Source organism: Xyrauchen texanus, chromosome 10 (assembly GCF_025860055.1).
Source record: "Xyrauchen texanus isolate HMW12.3.18 chromosome 10, RBS_HiC_50CHRs, whole genome shotgun sequence".
In the NCBI taxonomy this organism is placed as follows: domain Eukaryota; kingdom Metazoa; phylum Chordata; class Actinopteri; order Cypriniformes; family Catostomidae; genus Xyrauchen; species Xyrauchen texanus.
In genome coordinates, this window is record NC_068285.1 from 28,974,562 (window position 1) to 28,992,990 (window position 18,429).

An 18,429-nucleotide genomic window follows, 5' to 3' on the forward strand; every position below is an offset into this window, starting at 1 on the left:
AAAAATCCTATATTCGTAGTCTAGTGTTTTTTTATACGAATCAGAGCACATGGGGTAAAAAGAAAATTATTGTCAGAAGTAAAATGACAAAAACAAAGTTCTATTGTTTTAATTATCTAGCAGAATTAAGGCAAGTTAAAGTCTTTAAAGTCTAAACTGCCTATTATATACTATAATATTGAGAGCAGGTATAAAGTTTTAAGAGCAATTCCCATAAACACAGCCGAATGTGCTGACAATGGTAAACAAAAGCAAGTGATAGCAGGTGTCCTGTGATGTTCAAAACAACATTCAAAGGCTTGTCGTTCTCCCCCTCATGGTCAAACATAGTTTCTCCACTGAAAGATGATGTGTGTAAGGATAAGAGCTTACTGTGTTCGCTGCCACTAAATAAAAATAATTCTACAAGAGCACATTAGGTGACACCAGCATCATGTAAATAAGATTTGTTATAAGTATCAAACACCCATTCCTGATAACTAAGTTAAGGTAATTAATAAAGGAAATACTTAACCTAGTCAGTAGAGAGCAATGTTAAAAAAACAAGTGTTACAGCCCTAGTGAGTCTCCAGCTGTAGTTACAATTAGGGATGCACCAATATGGAAATTTCGGCCAATGTTGATACCGATACAATATATGATATATTTGGAGGCCGATAACCAATATATTTGCAGATAAATCTATATCTGGACATAAATCTACATTTTGTGTGTGTAATTACAAAAACAAAAGGCTCACCTTATAAAACCAAATCTGGAGCACTTCTAATGAAATCAATCATGTAAAGTGGATAATTGTTTTTATTATAAAACAACTTAAATTTCAGAAAACAAGGAACCTGCAAGAAGCAAAAATAATTTACCAAATGTAGCCTACTTTGAACCAGTTAAATCAAGAAATTTTACATTCCTATGGCCAACATCCTTTATTTAAAAAAAACCCATAATGACTGATGAGTGAGCTACTTTTATAAATACAAATAAGTGCATTGCACTTGATTCAAACCAGTGAAAAGGCAAAACTAAGGAATGAAAACAAGTCTCAAAGTCACTGTAAACACAACAATATGCTTTAACATACAAAAAGCATGTGGCATAAATACATACTGTATAATGGAGTGTTTACTCCGATCCAGTATGATCCTCTAAAGCAAAGCCAGAATTGTTCTTATCAGACCAATAACTTTAAAATTCACATTTATCTGCCGATACGATATGGCCGCCAATATATTGTGCCAATATATATATATCCCTTGTTACAATGTACAGTAGTGACACTGTATCTACGCAGTACACACATGCCTTGCTCACACTTGTGATGTGAAACAGGCATTATGTGACTTTCACCAGTATTTTGTTGTTACCCCCTTCACATTCACTGCATGCTTTAAAGCTGCTATAAGAGTGCAATAATGCTCAATGTCACTGTTGGACAGTGTTACTTAAAAAAATACATATTATGCAATATTTGTTTTGTTTTTGTACTGTTGTACTGTTTTTGATGAGGCACAGTTTCCATTGTCTCCTTGGAGAAAACACAAATGCTCCAGGGTTTTCTCTTGGTACTAACCCCTGCCATTTTAAGTGGAACAAAATCTTAGTGCAAAATTGTCTTTGCTATGAGAAGGACTGTAAAAGCTTTTTCTCCAAGAAATACAGGTAGGTCACGGTAGCAGACTTTTGACCTAGATAAGCAGGTGTAACTTCTGCTCCCTTAAACACATCACTTAACCTGTCCTGGCCCTGTTTGAAAACAGAAATGAAAAATTAAGTGGCTGCTCACAAGGTGAATATGTGACGTAAAGTTCACAACTTCCAGTTTTGAAGTTTGTGTATATTTTATACCTATATCTTTCTCATCTAAAGGTTGTTACATAGCTTTGAGCTCTTTCAACGGTTTGTCCCTCGCTTTTTGTCCCTAGCTTTTGTCCCTTACCTTTGTCCTGAGAAGTCTAGACAGGTCTTGTTTAGAAAAGTGTGTGTTAACCCTCTGGGCTGGCACGTACTGCTGGATATTTTCGTCGTTACAGCAGAAACAACTTAAAATACTCCGTCATTTTTGGGTATACAGATAAGTGGAAGACATCATTAGAGACTATAAAGGGTCTACTTTTATTTATGTACACTCACAATAACAACTAAATCTTGTGCTTTTGTAAAATAAAGAAAATAAAAAGGGTAAGCTTTCAGCAGTCTCTGTGTTCACGAGCATATTTCAGAAACACGTCACAAAAATGAACTGAAACTCTGCGAATACTTATCACACAAACATGAAACATGTCTAAAGAAAGCTTAAAATTTCTACTTTTAAATAAAACAATTCAAATTTAAAACAAATATTCTCCTGCAATGCAATCTGTTTGAAACAAAGCTATGTATAGTTTTTACCAGTTCATCTCATTATCAGTAATGTGATCACACCCACCAGCAGAGCACGCCATTCATACGCTAATGTGCTGAGGCGATCAACGCAAATGTACACGGCCCCGACTCTGAGGTTGTAAACACATTTCATTCATTCTGCACGTTTGCAACGATACACAGGTGAGAAAGCTCCAGGATATTATGGAAGATGTAACATTTTCCTCAGAAGAAGAGCGGGACATTTGTATTTTGAAGAGAGACATGATCCAGCCGAGGATACTATTTCAGAAGAGTAAGTCAATTAGTTTTCATTAGCTGACATGCTATTTTATATATATACATGTACATTTAAATGTTATGCTGTATGATATAAATATGATATGTAATATGATATAAAAATAATATGAATGTTTAGATTATATTTTATCTAGTGTTTAAAATGCCTCATTATCATCAACAAAGCTAGTGCTTACAAATAAGTGTTCAGGTAAAATGAGTAAAATACACTTTAAATATGCTCATATTAGAAAATCAACATATTATAATGATTTCTGAAGGATCATGTGACACTGAAGACTGCAGTAATGATACTGAAAATTCAGCTTTGATCACAAATTGCATTTTACAATACAAACAGTTCTTTTAAATTGTAAAAAGAGTTCAGAATATCAATGTTGTTTCTGTATTTTGGATCAAATAAATGCAGTCTTGGTGAGCAGAAGAGACTTCTTTTAATGGTAGTGTAGGTTTAAAATTAAGTAAAATCTTTATGTAAAGAAAATATATAGTCAGATTACTTCTTTTAAATTAAAACTTGATTTTGATCATTAAGTCTCCTCACATTCATTCTCTACCCCTCATTGATAGGCCCAGGGGAGGGGTCTTTGTATCCTCAGGTGTGAATCACATCATTATTCGTTATAGTGCACGCCTCCTCGCATATTACCTATCAACACTAAAAGTGTCTTACAAAAGTTAAATTACTATATTGAGTGATCAGGATGGTTTTCACATCATTTTGTAGCAAAAACTCTAAGCTGCAAGATCCAGTTCACAAAAGTATTGTGGACAAATGTTTAGTATGTGTTATATGACCTTATTTCAGTGACTTAAAATTTTAGTTTTTTCAAAAACCACGCATAAACATTATTTTCTCAAAAATACAAACCTGTACATGCATGTTGCTCACATATTATTGTTGCCCAGTTTGTGCTGAACACAGTGTAATTAGACTTTAGCCATTAATATGTTTTTAAGCAATTGAAAAAAGCACAAATGTCAAAACTTCTCCAGGGCCCAAAATACCCTCAGACCCCAGAGGGTTAAAGTGTGTTTGAGTCTGTGTGAATGAACAGGAAATATGAATAAACCTGATGAGTGTTGGTGAAAGTAAGGAAATTGGACCTCTGTGGAATTAGCAATTGGGAGTATCTAACTAAACATAGTGACACGCTAATGTAACTACATTTTGCAGCAGTGTGACATTAGCCTAGTTGTTTTTAAAATAGTGCTTAATGAGTAACAAGCTATTTCCAACATGTAGCAGTGTAGACTGACAAAACACTACATCACAGTTTTTAATAATGCAGCAGAGCCAGCTGAGGTAACAATCAAACAGACTCTCCTGGAATATGTCTGTCGTACTGTATGTAGCATTGCGAAGTCAAATTATAGAATCATTCATTTGAACGATGGACTAACAATGCACAAAAATAATTTACTGTATTTATTCATCTTGATTAATGTTATTTAATAAACAAAATATAATTACAAAATAGACAATTGTTTATTGTTAGTTCATGATAGTTCATAATGCATTCAAGTTTTAATTAACATATTAGTATTTATTGAAATTAACTGTCTTGGTTAGTTCATATTAACTTTAACAATTAACATACAACCTTATTGTAAAGTGTTACCAGATACCCATTGCTTTTGTGCCAGACCAATGTTGCTTTTGTTTGCAAACATAAAGTATCAGATATCTGGAAGCTATATTTAAAAAATATTTCCTCTTTAAATATCTTGTAAGTAATTAGCTACATTCTGTCAATTGCTTGTAGTGTAGCAAACCATTTTTTCAGAAGGGTAACTTAACTGACTTTTAACTACTTTAATTTATGAGTAGTTTGTAGCTTGGGAAGCTACAGTATCTTCCTCAACACTGTATAAAATCAAGTTTCTAAAGCATCCTTATGGAAGAACAAAGGTAACAAACAATCAGGCTTTGGAGAATACTCTTGAGGACATGCATTCCTTGCAATCATGTGTACTCTGTGACTGCAAGGAAGAATGTGTGTGATTGTAAAATGGGGGAGATCATCGTAACTGAGTGCTCATCATAACAGTTCCTGTTAGATCACTTGAAATCACAGAATGTGCTACTTTAGTGTCCTTCGCTGAACGACCACCTCTATGCAAGCTGCCCCACACTGTGACTCAGCATCTATCCTAATCAAACAGCAATCACACACATACACTGTGACACACACACACACACATACCTAACACCTCTGTCATCATTCTTAGAATTAACTGCCTGACTGAAAAATCCAGCAGCATGCAAAAAAGATTCAAGAAAAAGGGTATTCAAGCACAAATAGAAAAAAGCAAAGACAAGACACAATAACATCACAAAGCAAACTTCCTATCTGCTTCTATTTTCCTATCAAGTAGGCAAACAGCTTTGAGGGTTGGACAGGCTTGTTTCCCAATTCAGAATCACCAATGTACTGCAAACTTTTTCCTCTCTTTCTGTTTCCAGAACACACACCTTATCTTCCTTATTTGCCTTCTTGACAGGTTGATTTATTTTATGTGTGCAACCTTCCTGAAGGTGAGGTCCCATTAGTTTCATCATTGGCTATTCATGTAGGGCCCAAGCTTCAATCAACTGGCTGGTAAACAGAGCTGCCACAACCCATATGGGGATTGACAGGCCCCTGGCCTCAGGGAGGAGGTCATGTTGGTTTTCCGGTTATTGTGTTTTCAGAGCACCCTGCACTGAGTATCTATTACTAATGGGGGCACCTTTTCAAATGACCTCAGCATTCTCACCAGCACAGGAGCTGGAGTTAATAATCATAATCTTGGATATGGTTTACATCTGTCTCACTGCTGCTATAGGTGGTATTACTACATACTTCCCAGCAAATGAGAGGGTAGAACAGGTTTCGGTCTGCATGTGTATAGTTCACCCATGAAAATGTTACAACGCTGCATAATTTTCTTTCTACAGTCGAACACAAAAGATGATACATGGACAAAAAAAAACTATATAAAAGTATTCCATATTTCTCATACACTATATTTTGGAGTATTATAAGTATTTTTAAGCCATATGACAGCTTTATGTGAGGAACAGAGTGAAATTCAAGCCATTATTTACTGAAATGGACTCATTGCCTACGTATTGCCGGTAAAATCTGATGGCGGTTCCAGACCTTTGGTATTGAGCCATAGTGAAAGTTTCAAGAGTTGCAGCTAAATGTTTTCCTTCCTTAAAAAAACAAAATTATTGATCAAAACAAATGTGCTATTATTTAGTACTATTTAGTTTATTATTAATTCTAAAAATGATTTCAGCTATGTAAAGCTCCAAAAAGTTTAAATATATACAGTATATAAGTGTAACGATTGAGGACTGAGGCTGACAAAGGTTGAGGATCCAAGTGCAGTTAACTTTATTTAAACGAATGGAAACAAACAGAGATGAACAAACAAAACTACCACGATGGGCAAAAATGAAAACAAAACACTGGAACTGGGGACACAGGCATGGGAACGAACATTACCTACATACAACCACGTTCACAAACAATCAACGAAAGACAGGGACTGAACCAAAAACCAGGGTATATATACATGAACATAGAACTAAGGGGCCAATGAACAAACAGAACACCAAACAAGATAACAAGATGACAAACAGAAGCAAATGGCAAACTTAACGAGGGCAGGTGAAAACAATGAACAGTGAACACGAGGGCTGACAGGAAGACTATGGAGGTACAAGGGTGACAAAATGACAAACAAAGGGCAACAGTGAGACAAGACAGGGTAACCGTTACATAGCCCCCTCAAGGATCGGATACCAGACGATCAACAAAAACAAAAACGGGAAGAACAAATGACCAATGACTGGGGGCACAAAGGGCAGACAGGCAGTCCAGGGGGGCAACGAGGGGCAGACAGGCAGTCCAGGGGGCAACGAGGGGCAGACAGGCAGTCCGGGGGGCAACGAGGGGCAGACAGGCAGTCCACGGGGGGCACGAGGGACACGGAGACAGACCAAGGAGGGCGAGAGGGCAGATAAGCAGTCTCTGGGGGTGTGTGCTGGGAACCAGGTCGGGTGGCCTGGGGAGCTTCCACCGGGTAGGGGCGGGTTTAGGTGGACTGAGAAATGGCCGCAGAGCAGGGGCTGGTTCAGGGCACCTGTGAGGTGGCCACAGGACAGAGGCCGGTTTAGATGGCCCGGGAGCTGGCCACTTGGCAAGGACAGGGACCGGGTCAGGGGGCCTGGGAGGAGGCCACTGGACAGGGACTGGGTCAGGGGGCCTGGGAAGAGGCCACAGTACTGGGACCGGGTCAGGGGCCCTGGGAGAAGGCCACACTAAGGGGACAGGTTTGAGTGGCCCGGGAGCTGGACACAAGGCAAGGGCCGGTTCAGGGAACCTGGGAGGTGGCCACAGGACAGGGACAGGTCTAGGAGGCCTGGGAGGCAGCCTCAGGACAGGAACAGGTCCCGGAGGCGGAGCTGAGAGGGGCTCTGGAGATGGAGCTGAGGGGGGCTCTGGAGGCTCAGCCGTAGGAGGCTCAGGAGATGGAGCTGAGGAAGGCTCAGGAGATGGAGCAGAGGAAGGCCTAGGAGGTGGAGCCGAGGATGGCTCAGGAGGTGGAGCCGAGGGCGGTGGCGCTGTAGGCAGTTATAGAGGCGGAGGCCTGGAAGGCTCCGGGGACGGAGCTGAGGAAGGCTCAGGAGACGGAGCCGAAGGAGGCTCTGGAGGCGGAGCCGCAGGAGGCTCGGGGAGAAGAGCCGCAGGAGGCTCTGGAGGCAGAGCCGCAGGAGGCTCGGGAGGCGGAGCCGCAGGAGGCTCTGGAGGCGGAGCCGTAGGAGGCTCTGGAGGCGGAGCCGTAGGAGGCTCTGGAGGCGGAGCCGCAGATATGGCTTACATATCTCTTAATTTGCATTGGTTTACATATCTCTTAATTTTACATTGCTCTTAATTTGTATTGCATGTAGGAAAAGTAAGCCTGAACAGCTTTAAAATAAATGTCCGACAGTGGACACTCAATTCAGTTTTCATTCGCTGAAAATATTTGCTTATTAGAGGATGTGGCAGGGCGGAGGGCGGGGCCGGGTCGTGATACTACACTCCTGGTCCCGTTTTAGGCTAATTATGCCTCCGTGAGGTTTAAAGGCTGACTGCAGAGGGCCGTGCGGGAGAGAGAGATCGTTAGCGGACATGTCCGTCATGTGTGTAGTATCACAACCCGGCCCCGCCCTCCGCCCTGCCACAGAGGACTACGGTGCTTCTGTAGTCATCTAATAAGTCCTTTAAAATGTATTCTAATTAACACATTTAGTGATTTTAAACCAAATAATAAAAAAAACATGACATTGTGTTACCATCGTTGAAGTCAAAGTCTTCTACAAAGTCTCAACTCAAGTCTCTTTCAGCCCCCAAATGAAGCTCCCACTGGCTCAGCTGAAACAAAAGTTAGCCAAGGGGTCTGCAGGCTTACATTTTGGTCTTAACTATGTTTTTATGCAACTGACTGAAAACATTTAGACCAACATTTTAGACGACTAACTAGTAAGACTAGTCTAAAACAGTTTTATGCAACTGCCCCTAGTGCTATGTGTCTCAGCGCTTGATTTTGTATTTCACTGAAGAAAATGATTCAAGATTAGATGACAGTAAATGATGACAAATTGTTCATATTTGGGTGAACTAATCATTTAAAATCAAACAAAAAAACAAACCAAACAGGTAGACAATTTTGCCCTATACTGAACTCAGAAGAAAGAGCAAGAACAAAATGGCTTCTATATGACTCCATTTATATTTCTGCTTTAATGGTAGCTTCAACATCTTGACAACTGCCACATTGTGGAGAAAAAAGTGAAAAGTATCCACAGCTTTGTCCGGTAAGCTGGCTGGCAGCTGAAGTGTCTGAAGCAAGAGTAAATTGTAAAAAATCACTACACTGACAGGTTGTTGAAAGTAAAGTCTTGTTGGCTATTCAGGATAAATGTGGTGACATTTTATTTTTGCCTTCGGATTTCTGGAGTCTTAAGTCTCAGCGAGTCTTGTGGTGCTACATTCAGTGTAGAGACTACAGTGAGCCTGGGGGGCACAACACATCAGCATTAGCGAAGCAAACAAATGCAAAGTTTGCTTGTGATAACACTGAAAGTATGAAACAGTAACTGAAATAAAAGGGATTGTGGATCAACCCTGTGTGTATCCATGAGTGTGACATAATTAGGAGACAGCTTGCAGATTTCTAAGTACCTAGGCCTGGATGGACCACCAGTAATGAGGAAACTGTATCTACAAGAAGGGCCAGATCATCAATGTGTACAGAAAGTACCTTCACATATCTCTCCAGTCTGTCAAGTGTGCCTTATTCTATTCTGAAATGTGCTCAGGCACACAGATTTGAAATGTGGATGCAAACAACTGAGCTGACCAGGAAAGTTGGTTCTGTCATTAAGATGGACCTAGACTCACCGGATGTGGTGGTCTGAGAGGACAATGATGTCCCAATTATTGACCATCATGGACAACATTTGACAATCATCTCCCACTCCCTCCATGACATGTTTGTTGGAATGAGGAAAATGTTCAGGAGTTGGCTTATCCAACCTCAGTGGAACTGGGAGCACCACAGAATGCTTTTTTGCCTTCTGACACAAGACTGTACAACCCTCTACTGTGTGCATGGGCAGACACTTTATTAACTTTGTGTGAATAAGCCTGAATCCACAACAATTCTGCTTGCATAACTGTTCTGAGTGTAGCAATTTATAATACATGTGCAATACAAATCTTTGAGTTTATTGAATGTATATTGTGTATCCTTCATATAATGTGCAAATTGTGTATATTTTTTTTAATTATTTGTTATTCAATCTTTATTATTTATTTTATTGTAATACAGTATATATTGTAACATTGTGCCTTCTCATTTCACAAATACACAATGTTCTGTTTTTTCTCCCACACAATGTTCTGTTTTTTCTCCCCGACAGAAGGAAAAACAGCATAAATGTTTAGGGAAATGCAACAATAAGATTTGACAGCTAGTGAGTCTTCATGCTGTTTTTCTAAATATGTATTTCTGTGGCTATTAAAACCATGTCTATACACCTACATCCATCTGCCAGTAATTGTCTGTATTAATTACTAGGGGTGTAAATTGGACGTTTCATCACGTTATGATCTTGAATCGATTCTCTTGGCCTGCGATCCAATATTTTCCCATACTACTTTGTGCCCTCGAATGCAACCAAACTATAATTTAATTATTGTATTCAGCTCTCTGAATACACATTGGGAAATCCACAACAAATTAAAGTAATTCAGATGTTGAAAATGTTTTTACAGATAAATAATATAAAAAATAAAGTCACTCACATGTGATCATCACTCTTTTGATGACAGCTAATTTTTCAGTTTATTCCAATTCAAAACATGACTTTACACATGACTTGTTTCCAACTATCCTTGCTATCTATGGTTTTCTTGGCTACAACTTCCACAGTTGTGATGAAAAATGACGTTACAGTTAACTAGGATAAATGTTAGTAAGGATGTTGATGTGTAGCTGTGTAAAAGTCTTATAACTGATGCTGGAGCTGATTAGGTGTTTCTCTTTCCCTCGTTAGTGTTGTTCAGAATGTCAGCGTTGTCAAGATATTTCACGTGGTTGAACTTCTCCATAGTACTTTAAAATAGAAAATTCTCCTGTAAAATTCAAATGGGTTGCATGAGCACGAGAGCTCACATTTTAAGGAGTGCCCGGTCGATGCGCTCACGCGGATCCTGTCAATGGAGCTTGTGGGAAGCCTGGTTGATGCGTGCGCACACCGCATGGAGAGTAGAGCACAATTTGGCTCCAAAGACCCTGCAAACATCCATGTCCCATGTGAAAAGCATATTTAGTGCTCATAAAGTCAAATTAATGTAATAAGGTTGCTTCATCGCCTGATGGATGTGGCTGACATGAGAGTAATAAAATAAAGGTACATCTTTAAAAAAATTATATATTGATATTTACGTGTTGTATCGATAACAGTGGATTGTTGGTCATAGGATCGATACATCGATCCAGATCGATGGATCATAACACCCCTATTAATTACCAAAGAGCTCTCATTGCTTTATGAGGAACAGTGTGCTCCAGGCAAATACAGATTGATCAGTTCCTTCATTAACCACAGGTTTTCTCACTTGAAGAACCAGCAGAGAAAACAAAATAACACATAGAGCGGTTGCAACTTAATAATCAAAAAAATAATAATTATTATTGCTTAAACCAAAATGGAGGAGGCATCTTCTATCATATCAATATTGCAAACCTGAGAGTTGGCGTAAGTCACCAATGATGCTGCACGTCAATGTCTTGAGGTTCTGGTGAATAATTCATCAGGCAACAACCATTAACCCGCCATTATCTATTTAAATTCCAGTGCAAACTCATCCCAAAGCCTGCATGTGGTGCTGTCATGGCCTGGTTTGAAGACAGGGAGGCAGGCCAGGGGAAACGACAGGAAATTAAATGTACAGCGAGATTGCAGCAGGACCAGCTCAGGTCTGCTCCTTCCTATCATTTTTCCCATCTCTCTTCGGTGCCCTCTTTCTCTGTTCTCCATAATCACTTATTAATCTGCTTCAACATGTCATCCCTTCATCCTGCGTCATTGAGGCAATCTTTCTCCTTCTCAATCCATCCTTCGCCTACCCCCCTCTCATCTTTCATCTATCGCTTGCTTTTGTCATTCCCTCCCTTTGTTTCTCAGATGTTTCAAATCATCCCCGGAAACAGCTAAGAACCACCATGGTCAGACCTCTTTACTGCTTTAAGCCACAAGCTCCATAAACAGACCTAGGTTACCTGTTTGCTGTAAGCTACAGTCAGGTCCAAAAATCTGAGATCACATTGAAAATCATTGAAAGAAAATGGACATAAACATTTTAGGACTTTGAAACATTTAATTCTGCACTAGATTATTAGTAATCAAATGCAAGCAAATCTGTGACATTTACCATATTAACACTTTGGTACAAAAGATCAGATTTCCTTGCTTCCATTGAAGCACACAAGATGCTTTTTGAAACATTCTCAAATCATGTTGGGATAACATGGATCATCGGGTTTTGCACAAATATGTGTAGATCATGCCATCTGGAGTGGACGCTGTCATTAAAGCATAAGGCGTAAATAACAAATACTATAAATTCAATTGCTCATTCAATTTCTCTACTGAAAATATATTTTTTAATAATAAGAACAATATATATATATATATATATTAGGGATGGGCATGAGTACTCGAGAACTCGGGTACTTGGACGTGGCAGCAATGATCGATCATGAAAATGATGATCGATAGTGATCACGCATGATGTGACTTTTCACTTAATTTGAAATCCAGTGGCAATTACCTGACAACTAAACACAAACGTGTCAAAGAGGGAGCTTATTTTGAATTTTTAGATTGATTATGTTGTGACTTTGAGGGGTACATTGATTATCAGAGACGTCTCATGGCAAACAAACTGATACGACTCTGCAATGCTATTGTTACAATCAAATCAAAGAGTGTAATTAACCATGTTTTTAACACCTTTCTCTGCTAAACATCTGCTAAACACGCTTTAATATCATTTAATGTAATAACTTTGACTCGTTAATGGATATTATTTAATAAAAGTTAATGATTGTCACTGCAATCCTCCCTGCTCTGTGTGACGTAACAAACACCTGCGTCTCGAAGAAATTAATGAAGATTTCCGCTCAAGTTTAAAAGTTAGATATCCGATATAAAGTATCAATCCGTTGCACTTTCCTCAGTTGAAAGGTGGAAATTCAGACTCTCAGAGTTGAATGGAATGCTTCATAGCAATAACAATACAGAGCATCGCAGCTTTCCTCACAAGAGCAAACATTTGGGGGAACACACACACACTTACACTTACACATGCACAGCAGGCGCAGACGAGTGTTTCAAACAGCTAGACAAAGCGCAGTTAAATGGAACACAATGCAGCATCATCAAAAAAGAACTTCAACTTAACACACATATTAAAATGCCATGGTTATGGCATCTCCTGTTATTTGAAAATAGACTGTTCAGACAGACACAAAAAAAAACTGGTGCACACTTACTAAGATTACTACGGTAACCTGAAGGAATAACAGACAGACGCACTTTGTGCACATTCTTTCAGAATCTTCAAATAATGACAAAATATGATGTATTATTTTTTGATTATACAATCTTTTGTACATTTTGTAACATATTATTTTATAACAGCCTATAATAATGAATATATGATACACTGGAACAACAAGATGCAACGCAGCAGCAATGGACGTTTGTCAGACATGTTATATATACAGTTATGAACATGTAATTGCACCTTGAGTACTCAAAATGACCAAAATGCCCATCCCTAATATATATATATAAACTCAGCAAAAAAAAAGAACATCCTTTTTTCAGGACACAGTATTCTAAAGATAATTTTGTAAAAATCCAAATTACTTTAGAGATCTTTATTGTAAAGTGTTTACAAAATGCTTGTTCAATGAACCATAAACAATTAATGAAAATGCACCTGTGGAATGGTCGTTAAGACACTAACAGCTTTACGGTAGGCAATTAAGGTCACAGTTAAAAAAACTTAGGACATAAAGAGACGTTTCTACTGACTCTGAAAAACACCACAAGAAAGATACCCAGGGTCCCTGCTCATCTGTGTGAACATGCCTTAGGCATGCTGCATGGAGGCATGAGGACTGCAAATGTGGCCAGGGCAATAAATTGCAATGTCTGTACTGTGATACGCCTAAGACAGCGCTACAGGGAGACAGGTAGGCAGACAGTGGCAGACCGCGTGTAACAACACCTGCACTGGTTCGATACATCCGAATATCACACATGCAGGAAAGGTACAGGATGGCAACAACAACTGCCCGAGTTACACCAGGAATGCGCAATCCCTCCATCAGTGCTCAGACTGTCCGCAATAGGCTGAGAGAGGCTGGACTGAGGGCTTGTAGGCCTGTTGTAAGGCAAGTCCTTACCAGATATCACCGGCAACAATGTCGCCTATGGGCACAAACTTACCTTCGATGGACCAGACAGGACTGGCAAAAAGTGCTCTTCACTGACGAGTCACAGTTTTGTCTCACCAGGGGTAATGGTCAGACTCACGTTTATCATCTAAGGAATGAGCGTTACACCGAGGCCTGTACTCTGGACCAGGATCAATTTGGAGTTGGAGGGTTCGTCATGGTCTGGGGCGGTGTGTCACAGCATCATCAGACTGAGCTTGTTGTCATTACAGGCAATCTCAATGCTGTGCATTACAGGGAAGACATCCTCCTCCCTCATGTGGTACCCTTCCTGCAGGCTCGTACTGACAAGACCCTCCAGCATGACAATGCCACCAGCCATACTGCTCATTCTGTGCATGATTTCCAGCAAGACAGGAATGTCAGTATTCTGCCATGGCCTGCGAAGAGCCCAGATCTCAATCCCATTGAGCACATCTGGGACCAGTTGGATTGGAGGGTGAGGGCTAGGGCCATTTCCCCCAGAAATGTCTGGGAACTTGCAAGTGCCTTGGTGGAAGAGTGGGGTAACATCTCATGGCAAGAACAGTTCAGGGACACATTATTCCATTTCTGTCAGACACATGTCTTTGAAACTTGTTCAGTTTATGTCTTAGTTGTTTCATCTTTTTATGTTCATACAAATATTTACACATGTTAAATTTGCTGAAAATAAAAGTGAGAGGACGTTTTTGTTTTTCTAGTTTTTTTGCTGAGTATATATATATATAATGCAAAACAGAGGCATTTTGATTAGTGGTCTCAGACTTTTGGATCCCACTGTATATCAACCTGAATTCAGAGAGCCCTTTAAAACAGTATAACCATATTTCTGAGCTGTAGCCTGAGATACATGTGAAAAAGGGTTCAGACTATGAGAGCCGGACAGATTTCATAATCACAACATAATTAGACTGGCGAGCATATCATCTCATAAGACTAGTGATCTGTGATTAAATGCATTTATAAAACGTTTCAGACCATTTCATAGTGAGCAGATTGAAGCATATAAACTACACACATGTGTATCCACACAAACACACATACTAAATCACTCCTATCCATAACTAAGTCAATAAAAACATGCTTATAAATTATGTTTAGAGTAAGCAACACTTGTGCAACAGCAACAACAATCAGCCACAATCAGTTTCACTGTTCTACTATATTCCCCCATGCCCTGCTCATCTCTGTAGAGCTCTCAAGCCATGTGCATGTCAGCCTCACTTCTTCACTCTCTGCACTTGTTTTCCATTCACTTTGCTCTTGAGTCTTCCTCTGATGTGCCTGCCTCTATGCACTATGCTTCAGGAGCACTGCAGTGCTCAGTTACCCCAGCTAAAGGCCTGCTGAGTTTGCTCACATGCACCCTAGGCTTAGCTGGGGCTGAACTGGAGTCGCTAGGGCAAAACGGGCAAATTTCATGCACAACAAGATCACAGAGGATAATCACATTGACAAAATGTAATTTGCTTTCTCCATGCAAATAAATTGCTACCAATTATCCACAGCATCTTTAGATTTCTAGTAATGTATTGATGTATCCCAGATCCACTGGAATCATTTGAAGCTTTCTTAAAATCAGATCTTTCCACATATTACATCATCCTTTCCCATAAGTTGTGTGTGAGGCTCATATGGGCTCATATCACTACTTACATAAATGGGTTTGGAGACCTGGATAGTATTTCAAATGTTGTAGGATATTGATACATAAAGGGCTATCCATTGCAGTGTTTTCATCTAACTGGGCACTTGTCTTTTTAACATGCCAGCAAGCTCAGTTTACTTTAGTCTAAGTAATTATTTTTATGAGTTTCTGTAGAGGAATAATAATAATTTGATTCTGTCTTTTCCTGACAGACCATACAATGGGGCACCAGCATGATTATAATAATTACCTACCACTCAAACAATGCCTGCCAACTCCACGAATGGCACTTAGTCATTGGCAAAACTGATCAGAGACATTCCCACCACCCAGAATAGCATGTCTTAATCATATGGAAACGCAACCTCATCATCAGGCAAAATGGCAGCACCTTTCCTGCCAATTTTAAACCAGAAACAGTTAAGCCATTGAAAATGGTCTGAGCATACACTTCCCTTTCTCATCTATATTTAGGGCTGGCTCATAAGGCACTCAGGTCCCAACAAACTCCTTTATTGATAAGCCAAATGCAAAATGGGCCTTTTATTACTGGATGCTCAATGTGGTTTATTGTGTTTCAGTTGGAGAGTGGTTTTATGTGGCACGGTGAGAACGAATCACCCCTTTAAACCTAATGTGTAAATCCATGGCCTCATCTCTGGGAGGTTTATAATCAGTGTGTCTGGATAGGTCTACTGCATTCTGCTTGAGTTAAATCAAGAATCATCATGAGCTAGGGGCAGAATCTCACAGGGGATTAGTAGTTTTTGAATTCAATCAAAGATAGAAAAATAATCTAATTTGAATATGTGTGAAAATGCTAATGGAAGTGTTCTGCAGCTACCAGTGCTTTGAGAGCATCAGGGACTGTCTGTTTAGACACTACAATACAAACTTCACAGTGGTGGTCAAAATAAAAATGGACAGGTAAATAACTTGAAGTGTAACTCCCCAAAGGCTTCTCTTATAAATAGACAGGGTAGTAGTGTTATGGCAATGGACTATTGTGGAAGGAGGAAAAGTCCACTGCACACAAAAATCAAGATGAACAAAAGACATCTGCCTGCTTTGAAAATGTCTGCATCAGTCTAAAACCCAAATAAAACGTGTTTGCTCTTATCTGGATATAAAATTATCAGTACATGTCTGTGGTCTGAAGAATGAAAGAAACCCCAACTCTAGCCCCACGTACCATCAGTAAGGCCTTAAGATTGTTGGCCCAGACTTACAAATTGGGCTACATAAGCATGTACAAATAAATAAGCTCCCATTATCTCAGTCATTTCGTGACAATGAGAAAAATTAAACGGATTTGAGGGATATAATTAAACAAAACATTTTTCTAGCCGTAATTAGCTCTGATCCTCTTTTTCTTCCAAACAATTAGGTCTATCTTCTTTTTCCCCCAAAGCACAAGTCTCTATACCAGCAGAGCCAAATGAATCACACACAGTAGTCCACGTGTAATTTTTCTAAATAATATAATTTAAATGTAAATTGAGTCAATAAGCATTTAGTAAACCTTATTTAAGTCCTCTCCACTTGAGCTGCTTGCACCGAAACTACACACTGCACTGGGAAGCCAGTAACATCAAGACATCAAACGGCAGTGATATCAATGCAAAAGATTGTTCAATGACATGTTTTAACATATTTTGTCCAATTTTCAGATACTCTAGTAAAAAGAGATAACAATGATGAAGTCCAATGCAACTGCATTGTCCCTGTTGAGAATCAATCAATATAAAACATCAAAAACTGAGTGCCTGGACATAGCATAACATGCACTGACAACCCGTCTTTCTGTGCATCTTAAACTATCTGACCTTAGTTTATAATGAAAATAGTTCATTACTTCTCCACTTACATGGTGATCTTTAATACAATAATAAGTCCCAGAAGACAATGATCTATATGCTTGATGAGTCCAAACATAAAGATATCCTTGACATATCGACCAGTCTAAATCGTCATTACAGTATTTTGTCCAGGACAGGTCACATATCCATAATGCATGACCATGCATGTAAACGCACACTGCCTTTTATGACCAGACCTCAAGCCTATTGCATTTTCTAAGGATTTGCTTTGACAGTGCAGTGAAATCTGCCAATCCTTAAACATCGATCTCGGACTGTTATCTGGTTTAAGTGTGAGTGAATGCCGCTGAGCGCATCCCGGTTCAGGACTTGCTTTCACGGTCAGCGATCAATTATTCATTAACTTAAGTTGTTCCGAGGTTCAGAGGTCCCTGATGATTTGATCAGCCCTCAAAGTGCTCTGATTTGTAATGGGTCTACACAGGGCTGCACGGGTCCTGCGACCAGTGCTCCGTGACAAAACTTCCAAGCGCTAAGTTGTCACGGCTGCAAGCCTGCAGCGGTCTCTTTAATCAAACCCCTGAAAAATTAACCCAGACGGGCAAAATTATTCTGTTCGCGCTCAGCAATAGCAATCTAGTCACATCTGCATATTATTTCCAGCCTTTAAGTTAAAGAACTAAAATGAAGCAATAAAGCATTTTATATAGCTCATGCAATGCATTTACAGACATCCCGGATCGCATCCACATTAAGCTTACCTTACTTTACAGTTAACAGGTCTGACTCGCGTTCCAGTACTGATAATACTGAATATTCCTCCGAGCAGAGGGTTCGGTTCGACGACGCGGTTCCCGTGCTGAGGGTCCGTTAACTCGTCGTTGTTTGAGATCCTGTCAGCAGCATTCAGGATTCCCCTCTGACCCAGCCTCGCGTTTCCATTGGTCCACGGTACTCCCGGCTGCACCTCACTCAGAGGAGGGGCACAGAGATGCTCTAACGCACGACAACATGCATGTTCCCAGGAACAAACCTCATAATGAAGGAATATGCGTGTGTTATGGTGAGTTAGAAAAAAAAATGAGGAATAAAATCAACGCTAAATGTTAAAGAGCATGCAATGTCAGAGCTGCTTCATGTTGGATCACATGGGTAAAGGAACAATGAAACTGGTAGGCTACTTGAAACAAAAGGAGCACAATATAAAAAAAGGAACACAGGCCATCTCTCATCTCTTTCACTGAC

General features: G+C 39.6%; 1 protein-coding gene across 1 annotated transcript in view; it reads right to left on the bottom strand.

The window, feature by feature from the left end:
- The window catches only part of LOC127650711 (disks large-associated protein 3-like), a 294,628-nt gene extending 276,581 nt beyond the window's left edge, over positions 1–18,047 (bottom strand). Inside the window, 1 exon segment of the mRNA XM_052136307.1 lies at positions 17,946–18,047. The gene's annotated coding sequence lies outside the window, so the exon portion shown is untranslated.
- Between the last annotated feature and the right edge of the window lie 382 nt (positions 18,048–18,429).